The following is a 10,266-nucleotide window of genomic DNA, read 5'->3' as shown; positions in this document are numbered from 1 at the left end:
CACCATCTATTAAAAACTGTTGTCATCAGCGTGTACCAGCTCCTATGTATGTTGCTTCATAATCAATCATCCAAAGCTCAGTGATTGATTTTATTACTGTTTTTATTAGTTTTGCACTGTTTTGCTGTAAACATTTTATCAATGTTTAAGCCCAAGCTTAAAATAATAACAGTTAAATATGGCTCATCATTCTACACTTCACCTGCATGTTGGCAGTTCTTCTGATCCAGGATGGCCTCAATTTCAATAGTTTGTCTCTGCTCCACATGGTTTCTCATCCTCTGGCAGGCTAGCCCTAGCTTGTTTACACAGGGGCCGGGCAAGGTCCCAAAAGAGAGTGAGTAAAAGCTTGGAACTGGCACTTCATAACTTCTGCCACATTCATTGGCCAAAGCACATCACCAGGCCAGCCCAGATCCAAAGACTAGGAGAAAGAGTGCACTTCTTGATGGACAGAGTTGTAAAATTACATGCCAAAGAGGTGGAAAGCATGCCCATTTTTGCAATCTAACTCACCACCCCAAAATAAATTATAGTGGACATTTTACAATGAATTTATCATGAGAATTCATATGCTCTGTCTTCAGGCATAGGCTCAGAAACAGCCTTTCAGAAATGATCAGTTACAAGATTTTCCTTTTGAAAAAAAAAAACTTGTTAAGCAGGTAGTTTGCGTCATGTGTCCTTGGGAGAATTAACCTGGCTTTACTCACATGCTGTCAGTAAGATATTTCACTATCTGATGGTATCTTCCCAGGCCTGTTGCAGGATGGTGTCGAGTGACAATCTATACATTATACTTATGTGGAGCAGCTGCAATGCTCTTACCAAAGCTAGGAGAAGATAATGGGCAGGACGCAGCTTCTGAATGCCAACCTTGTTACAGGCCCATCAGACCATCCAATTCAGGGTGGGTAGCTTTGCTAAGAACCTAGGACTTGTTGGGGCTACAAAAAAGGGTAGAGCCAGTGCCTTCAGGGATGGGAGAGGATCAGAATACCAACCATTCCCCATCTTAATCGTAGCAAAGATAGAAATTGCAGGTTACTCAAGGGGGAAAGAAGATGGTTCTGAAAGTCTAGTCTCATTTCCAAGGTTTTATAGAGATTTTATTTTTAAAGAACCCAGAATTTAAAAATTAGAACTTGATGTGAACCCCAATTCTGCTATTTACTCACTCTGTGACCTTGGATAAATTACTTACCATTCCTGGCTTCCATTCTTCCAAGCTCTAATATGGGGACAATACTTAATTTACAATGATGCTATGAGGACTATATTAAGGAAATACTATAAAGGGCCTGACATAAGGTAGGCTTTCAACAAATGTTTAGTCCACATTCCATTATTCCAGCCACCTCCCAAAATTCAACATTAGTAGAACAAATCAGAGTGAGATGTTTGACAATGAATTTGCAAATCTTTTTGCTGACATAGTACAGCTGTGCACAACTTGAGAGAGTGAAGAAGAAAGTGACCCAACTTGAGGCTTCAAAACACTGGACTCATAAAAATGCCACCTCTACCTTCCAACCCGTTCATCCCCATCTGTGATTTCTTATTCCTCAGTTTTTCTCTTCTAAGCCAATCTGGGTGATCGGCTTAGCCAGAATCACCTATACAACCGTGAAGCCAGAGAATAATGGAACACTTGGGATTCTGAAGCCTTCTGCTTCTATATATAGCCATTCAGGACAGAGAGAGGAGTCAAAATCACCTCTAATGCAGATCAGATCGTAGAAGCTGGTCTATCAGGGTCCCAGCCTCAGTCACCCAGGGCAGGACTTACACTAATTGAGGCTACTGGAGTATCTCTTAGTACCTCCATGAAGGACAACCTCAGATATAGATATATCTAATACTTATAATGACCTTAAAATAAAAGTATTGTATAGTTAAGATGAGGTTTGGCTAAAAGTAAGGGAGACCCAAACACTAAGAGTGCCTTAACATTCCTCTCTCATCATAAATTCCTAGACAGAAAGTGGGAAAATATGTTGACTTTGTTTCAAAAGTTTTTCAAGAACCCAAGCTCCTCTATGTGTGACCTCCATTTTCAGGTCTCCTCATGGTCCAAAATGACTGCTTTAGCTCCAGTCATTATGTTTGCATTCCACTCAGCAAGGAGAAGAAAGGTCAAAGAAGTAAGGTCAAAGAATATACACCTAACTGTCTTTAAAAAAAAAAAAAGTCCAAGTAGGGACCTATGCCATGTTAGCATATGTGTCATTGGACAATAGTCAAAAACCCTGAGAGTAGCTGGAAAACATAGTCTGCACTCTGGGTGGTGATTATTCCTAAGGAGGAGGCGGGGAACGGATATTAAGTAAAAAAAAAAGAAAAAAAGAAAAGAAAAAGAAAAGAAACTAGCCATCTATGCCACTGATATTAAAACGCCTTTATACAGAAAAGGAAAGAGCCTCAAAGATGTTGTCACTTGCTTAGCTGGTAAATATTTAACCCAGATTTGAGCCCAAGATTGTGCAAGTTTCCACATCCCATTCTTTCTACTAAATTATATTGTGAAATTCCATTATTTCTAGGGGAATCAAGACCATAGATCATCTCATTCATGAGTAGGTTAGTGCAGTGGAGTTCCAAAAATGCCCCATCCCAGACTTTGTACCTCCCCCTTCCACTGCTGTATAGCAAGGATTATAATTAAGGGTTATTGTTCTACTGCTGGTGAAACCATTTACTAGCTGAAAAGTTCTGGAGAAAATCACAAAAACGAATTGCCTTTGAGTTTCCTCATCTATAAAATTGATATAATAATACTTATTTACTAAAGTAAAAATCCAGGGTTTTAATATATGTAAAAGCAATATACAAACAAAAGAACACTATAAATAGATACTAGCACATTGTTTTTTTATATAAGGCATTGGCTATGCTATTTTATTTAAGTGTGTTCTCAGAAGTGGGAAAAATTTACTTCTGCTTGGGTCAATCTTTAAAGACTTCATGGAAGCAGTAGCATTCATTTTTATTTATTTGGCAGTTAAGGACTGGAGAGGAAAGTGTTCCAGGCACAGGTCAGCCACAACACAGGGATTTAGAGTGGGCAGAACATAGTGTTTGAGGAAGAGTAAGAAATGAAAGGAGAATGAACTACCGTGTATCTTTGGTGAAGGACAATTATCCTTACAATTATGTGGCCACACTGTGGATAACCTTCATTCTCAAGGCCACCTTATGGTCATGGTATTGGATGGCTGCTCTAGCCGCCCTGGTCACCACTGTCTTGTCCCAGGGGTCTTTCAGAAGGAGAGAAGGCAGGCAGAGGTTAGCACAGGTTTTGGTAACTCTGGAGGGTGATTCTAGGGCCCATTCCCAGAAGAATATCTAAGATATGGGCCAGTGAGGGATACAAAAAAGAGGTAAGAGGACACCTCACTCCATTTCCAAGTCAGCAAAGGCTGGGATTATACAGTAGATGCTCCCAAACCAGCTCATATCCTGAAGATCCCAAAATTTGATATTATTATTCTTTTATCCTAAATCGATCAATAAAAATTCAGGAGAATTCTTGTGCTTCCTTAGCAACATGTTAGTAGAAGGGGCAGCGATGTCACCATCCTCAGTAACCGGGAACAGACAGAGTACCACCTGGGGCATGAGTGAGGGACAAGCAACAGGTAGGAGCAGGCAGGGTGGTCCCAGAAGCCAAAGGATAAGTTCATAAGAGTCACAGTGGGTTTTCTAGTGCTGGATCCCCTGAATGAATCCTCGGCCTCCTTTCTCCCTTAGCTTAAAGCTAAGATTCATATTCTAGTCAAATACATGTCTACACTTCTTTCCCAAGGCATAGGGAAGGTTCCTGGCTGTGTGGGACTTGAGTCTTATGCAGTTCAGGAACCGTCTTTGAGAAATAGAATACAAATTTAGAATTATCAAATTAATTTTGAAGCCCTGGAAGAGACCTGTGCAAAGGAAGTGAAGGGAAAAATAAGGTAAAGAGAACACCAGTCGATAAGAAAATATTAACTGGGACTCATGTGGGACTTGGCTCTAGAATCATTAACCAGCCATGTGACAACAGATGCATCACTTCCTTCTTTGAGACTCAGCTTTCCTTCTGGAAAATGAAGGTGGCCCCCCATCACCACCCCATCAGTTAGGGTCATGGCAGGAAACAAATGACTCATTCAAGACAGGTCATAACAGAAGGATTTAGTAGGTGAGATCTGGAGGAGGGCAAAACATAAAAGGTGCTGGCAGAGCACCCAGGATTTGCACAGCAGACAACTGCCCCCAACACTAGGTCTGGAAAGGCAGGTACTGAACCACAGAAAAGGTAAGTAACTTCATGGAGAGGACCTCTCAATGGCATCCTCAGAGATTCAGCCCACATTGTGTGACCTTCAGGAAAGGGGTTGGGGGAATAAATATGCCATCATCATTCACCTCCCACCCACTAACTTCTGCCAGGGCTCCTTGTTGGAGAAACGTATCCAGAACTCAAAGGACAAGGGAACCCGCCAATGTGATCCATATAGGTAAGTCTCCTGAGGCACAGAACAGGAGAGAGAATGATGAAGATGGGTCTGGAAGAGCAAAAACACCACGAGAGTCCCTGATCTCTTAGATCTGACACATTAGCAGGTTGTCTGCAAAAATGTCTCCAAAAGTTTGCTGGCTTAAAACAGAGTTTAAGAGATTTATCTCCTGATTTTTGCTCTCTACCATAAAAATGGCTCTGCCCAAAGAAAATAAAAGCAGCTATATAACTGTGTCCCCCTGAAAATGGAATACTTGGGCTAGACTTTAAATTCTAACTTTGGGCCCATCAAGCCATTTCTCAGAGGCTGTTTCTTCATCTGCTTCACAAGATTGTTGCAATAACCAACTCAGACCATAAGATTTGTGCTTTGTAACCAGCATGCAAAAGTTAGTCCTTATCATCAGAACTAAGTAGTAACAGTGATAAGTACTATTTTTTGAGGTTTTTTTTCTATACTCCTGAACTAAATAATAATTAGTTCTTCCAAATAATCCTATAAGGAAGATACTATCATTCTCCCCCCCCCCATTTTACAGATAAAGAAACAGAGATCAAGAGGCGTTACATAAGAACGGCACTTCTCAAATATTAATGCAACACAGAATCAACTTGTGTATATGTCAGAATCATCCAGTAAAAGGCAAGTTCTGATTAAGAAAGTCTGGGATGGGGCCTGAGATTCTGAATTTCCAACTAGTTAATATTGCTGGTCAACCAATCTTGCCCCGAATAGCAGGGAACTAAGATGGGGAAAACAGAGAAACAAATCCAGTAATGTGGATTACTCCAGAGTCTGGATGTTAAACCCCTATACAAATGATGGCACTGATACTCCCTTAATGTGAAGGACCTTTGGAAGAGGCCAGGCCTGGGGACATTGGGTGCACAAGCACTTAGGTGACGGTATGTAGAAGAGGACAGGTGTGAGGAAAGAGCAGATCATATAGCCACGCCTGGAACCTAGGTGGGATTGAAGACCTAGTTACCGCCCTCCCCTTCCCACCAACTGGGCCCCATAGTCCTGGAACTTCCACCTCTTCTTTCCCACTCCCGCTGTCATGGACATACTCCTGGTTCAAATTCCAGCTCTACCATTTATTAGCTGGGTGGTGCTTTCACTCTCTCTTTGCCAGATAAAAGAATACATTCCTAAGATTGTGGTAAGGGATATATATTGAAAATGCTTAAAAGAATGCCTAGCAAATAGTTAGTACATAAACCACCCAAAGAGCATCATCACTGGTCTCCTTGACTTGAGGCCAATTCCCTTCAAATCCATATTCACTGGCTTCAGACCCTTTGGTGATAGTCTTTGACTTCAATGTGGCATGCTTGGTCTTTCCTTCAGATCCTGGTTCCTGCTAAGGTCTTGTACTCCGATCGTATTAAATGATCCCCCTTCCCTGAAATTAGCATTTGCCTTTTTTGCCTTTGAGGCTTTGCAAGCACCATTCCCTCTGCCTGGTCTGCGCTCTTTTTTTTTTTTTTTTTTCCTTTTTAAGATTTTATTTATTTTTTTCAGAGAGAGAGAGAGCACACAAGTGGGGGTAGGGGTAGAGGGATAGGGAGAAGCAGACTCCCTTCTGAGCCGGGAGCCCTGACAAGGGGCTCAGTCCCAGGACCCAGAGAACCTGACCTGAGCCGAAGGCAGTTGCTTAACTGACTGAGCCACCCAGGTGCCCCAAGACTCTTAATCTCTCAAGATCAAACTCAAACACTGCATCCTCTGTAAGCCAGTCCCAATTCCCCTGCTCTCACCCCAGACATGACCAGTGTTCCACTGCCCCAGAATACTCTACATCCTCTATTATGGAGTGTCAGAGGGTAAACATTTACCCATGCCCCCCTCTCTGTTCTAGATTCTGAGCCCATGTCATGTACCCTCTAGGCCTAATCCACATCCTGGCATATGATGAAGGGTGCTAAGGGTTTGATGAAAGATAAAACGGGAAGAAAAGGAAGGAAGAAAAGAAAGGAACAAAGGAAGGGTAGAGGGAGTTTGGGTCAACTTTTGCTGCTGTGGACCTGGGTTTCCGGGGCTATAGAGCTGGCTCGCATTAACCCACTGATACAAAGATCCTCCCCTTCTTAGAAATAGATTTTGTTTGCGAAAGTCTGTAAAACAAACTGTCCTGGTTGTTTGGGCTGAACCCACATACTTCCACTGAAGTGAGGTTGTACTGCAGGCTTACACGCGGTGATGGAAGTCAGGGTCATTTATTTATGGATTAGCCTCAGATCAGCTCTGTAGAGCCTTTGACATCTTTCAAGCCACCAGGCAAAAGACTGTTTCTGAGGGAAAACACCTTTTGAATAGCAACTGAGCTCCTAGGAGTGGCTTCCCCAACATGGCAGGTGGAGAGGCTGGGGAAGAATACAAGATGGGAGCACCTTCTGGGTCAAATCTGGGGAGTAAATTTTGACCTGTAAAGTATGTGTTCATTTAATTTGCATAGTGGATGACACCTTCTCCCTGCCCGTGTGTCTGTGGAGCTGTAAGAACTCATCACTGTGGCCTCGGAGGTGACATTCAATGAAGATTTTGTGAACTGAAAGGACTCAGTGCTGAGATGAAGGGCAGGATCAGCAGCTACCACTTCTCTATCACAGCAGTGCTGTGAGATCAGGGCTGCTGGCACCATCATTCTATGGAGGTAGTTGAAGGGTGTAGGCCCCTTAGTCAACAGCTAGTGAGTGGTACCCACAAAAAGACAGACTCATGCATGGCCTCACTTCCAGGACCTGTGAATGTGACCTCACTGGGAACAAGTGTATTTGAAAATGTAACTAAGTGGAGGATCTTGAGATGAGGAGGTCTCTGGAACTATTTGGGTGGGCCCTGAATCAAGTGACGAGTGTCCATATAAGAGACACAGAGAAGACACACGGAGGAGAAGGCAAAGTGAGGATGGACCCAAGAGAGAAGTGGCCACAAGCCGAGGAATGCCAACAGCAGCCAGAGGCATGAGAGGCAAGGGAGGAATTCTCCCCTAGAGCCTCCAGAGGGAGTATAGACCTAGTGGCTCCTTGATTTCAGACTTCCGGCCTCCAGAACTGTGAGAGAATAAGTTTCTGTTGTGTGAAGTCACCAAGCATGTGGTCATTTGTTGTAACAGCCTTTTGAAGCCAGGATTCAGACCCAAGACTGCCTGGCCCCGCTCTGTAACTTGGGACAGACGATTGACATTTCAGAGACTTTGTTTCCTCAAGTAAAAGGGAGTTACAGCAAAGATTAAGTGAGGTAATGTGCTCAATGTAAGTACCTGACACACTTGCTTAAGAGGGAGACCTCAGCCCTACCTCAGCGGAAATTTATGGAGCCAGTAGGGCACAGAAGGAAATGAAACTCAGGAGGCCTCAAAGCTTGAGTTCAGAAGACCTGACAATGGTTTCTGCCATTTCCTGGCTGTAGCTTCAGTCAATTTTCTTAACCTCGCCGAGCCCGAGTTTCCTTATTAGCAAAATGGAAATAATACCTTCTTCCCAGGACTGTTCTAGAGAGTAAGTAAGATCGAATTGAAACATAGCATAATAAGGATGAAGATAGTTGGTTTTCCTTTCTTCCTTCTTGGTTGCTCAGAATTAGAAACATAAGCCAGTTTCTCTACCTAGGACATCTCAGATATGCATAAGACAAGGTATGCCTACACTGTTTTCAAATATTCAGTGAAAAGTCTAGTTCTTCCAACCTCAGATGAGGCCCACACTGAGTCCATACTAGGCTAATCACTAGAAATACAGAGTTGAATACGGATGAGCAGAACTCATTTCACCAACTTAAAATTCTCTCAGAATTCATGATTTGAGCACTCTGAACTGAACTTGAACTCTTTGGCATTTGAATTGGCTTATACAGTTTTGATTGCAAGAAAAGAGAATTTTAAAAAGTCATTAAACAAGGTGAAAACCCTTATTGGACACGAATTGGCTCTTAAAGAATATTACAATGATATAAAGCTCAAATGGGTCAGAAATTTATGAAAGTCATTTCCCTTAAATAAAACATGATTTTAAATATTCAAGGGAGAACGCTTTGCAAAATGTACTTGGTGTTTTAAAACATCTGAAGAACTGCAAGAGTGTTTGCTCATTCCAAAGACATTGTGCCAGATGTCAACAGCTGCATCAGAGCCGGTGTCTCTACTGAGCCTCAGCCTACGTGCTGAGCCACCTGCACAGCCCTGCTGGTCTCAGGGCAAAACCACACTAAGTAATCCTTGTCCACCCAACCCAGAAGGCCATTTAAGAACTGGGCATTGGACACACAGATTGGAGCTCCAGTTGGTACTGGATACACTACACTGGAACTGCCTGCCTGTCAAATAGAATGTGAACTTCTTGAGAGTAAATAAGAGGCCTTTTTCACTGTTATATTTTCCAACACTTAACACAATGAGGCAGTCAGTAAGTGGGGGATAGAAGACTGAGTAGGTGAGTAATTAAAAGAGAGGAGGGGAGAGGGAGGAAAAACAGTTATAGATCAGATAGATAGATAGATGATAGATAAATGGATAGATGATAGATGGATAGACAGAGAGAGGGTAGATGCATAGAAGGATGTATGAATAAAAAGATGGAAGAATGGATGATGAGTGGATGAAAGAAAGAAGGAGGGGGGGGCGCCTGGGTGGCGCAGTCGTTGAGCATCTGCCTTCGGCTCGGGGCATGATCCCGGCGTTCCGGGATCGAGTCCCACATCGGACTCCTCGGCTGGGAGCCTGCTTCTTCCTCTCCCACTCCCCCTGCTTGTGTTCCCTCTCTCGCTGGCTGTCTCTCTGTCACATAAATAAATAAAAAATCTTAAAAAAAAAAAAAAAAAAGAAGGAGGGAAAGATGGGTGAAGATAATGCCTACTCAGGAATTGCTGCTTGAATGAACTAACAATCCCACACTTGAGGATTCTAGTCCCAAGTTTTTATTTCTCTTCCAAAAGATCACATTTACCTTTTAATACAGTGGTCCAGGATGCCTTAATCCCCCACAATATACTTCATCTTCTAGTTGTTTTATCGAATTAACAACAAAATAGTTAAGTGGCAACATAGAAAAGCAACTTGGGATCAGAGAATCTATGCTCCAATCTAGAACCTGACACCCCCCAGCCATGTGGTCTTGGCTAGGTCACTTTTACCTCTGAATTCTGTGTCATTATTTCTAAAATAAAAATGGATCCAATACTGTTTGTTGCCTATTATACAAACATCCCCCCTTTCATTTGCTAATAACATTATTTTCATTTGATTCAGAAGCAATTTTCCCAGTCCCCGAGGGTAAGTCATGACTGGTTTATGTCATAAAATCCCATTCACATTTGCCAGTTACCCAACTCTGGCCAATAAGAAATAAGGGGAAGTCAAGGATTTCTGGGGATTTAAAAACAAACAAACAACAACAACAAAAACAGCTTTCTGAGGAGACAGCTCCTGGGCCATCATCCCTTCCCTTCCTGCTTTGGGTTGTGTTGTATGAAGCCTTGAAGCTTGGAGCTCAAGCAGAAGCTATTTTATAACCATGAAAAGAAAGACAAGGGATTTCAACAATTCTGACCCATATTCTTGACATTGTTGCGGCTCATAATTCAAATTCAGAATCTACCTATGCTCAAATTCTTGCTACCTTAGACCAATAAAAAATGGGTATCACATATCATACTTTCCATATGTCAGCTACTGTTTGCATAAATTAATTTATTTCACCCTCACAGCTATAGTTATTATTATATGTTTCACAGATGAAAATAACAAGATACAAAGATGTTAAGA

Source organism: Ursus maritimus, unplaced genomic scaffold (genome assembly GCF_017311325.1).
Source record: "Ursus maritimus isolate PB19 unplaced genomic scaffold, ASM1731132v1 scaffold_8, whole genome shotgun sequence".
Classification (NCBI taxonomy): Eukaryota; Metazoa; Chordata; class Mammalia; order Carnivora; family Ursidae; genus Ursus; species Ursus maritimus.
Note: the sequence above shows the minus strand (reverse complement) of the source record.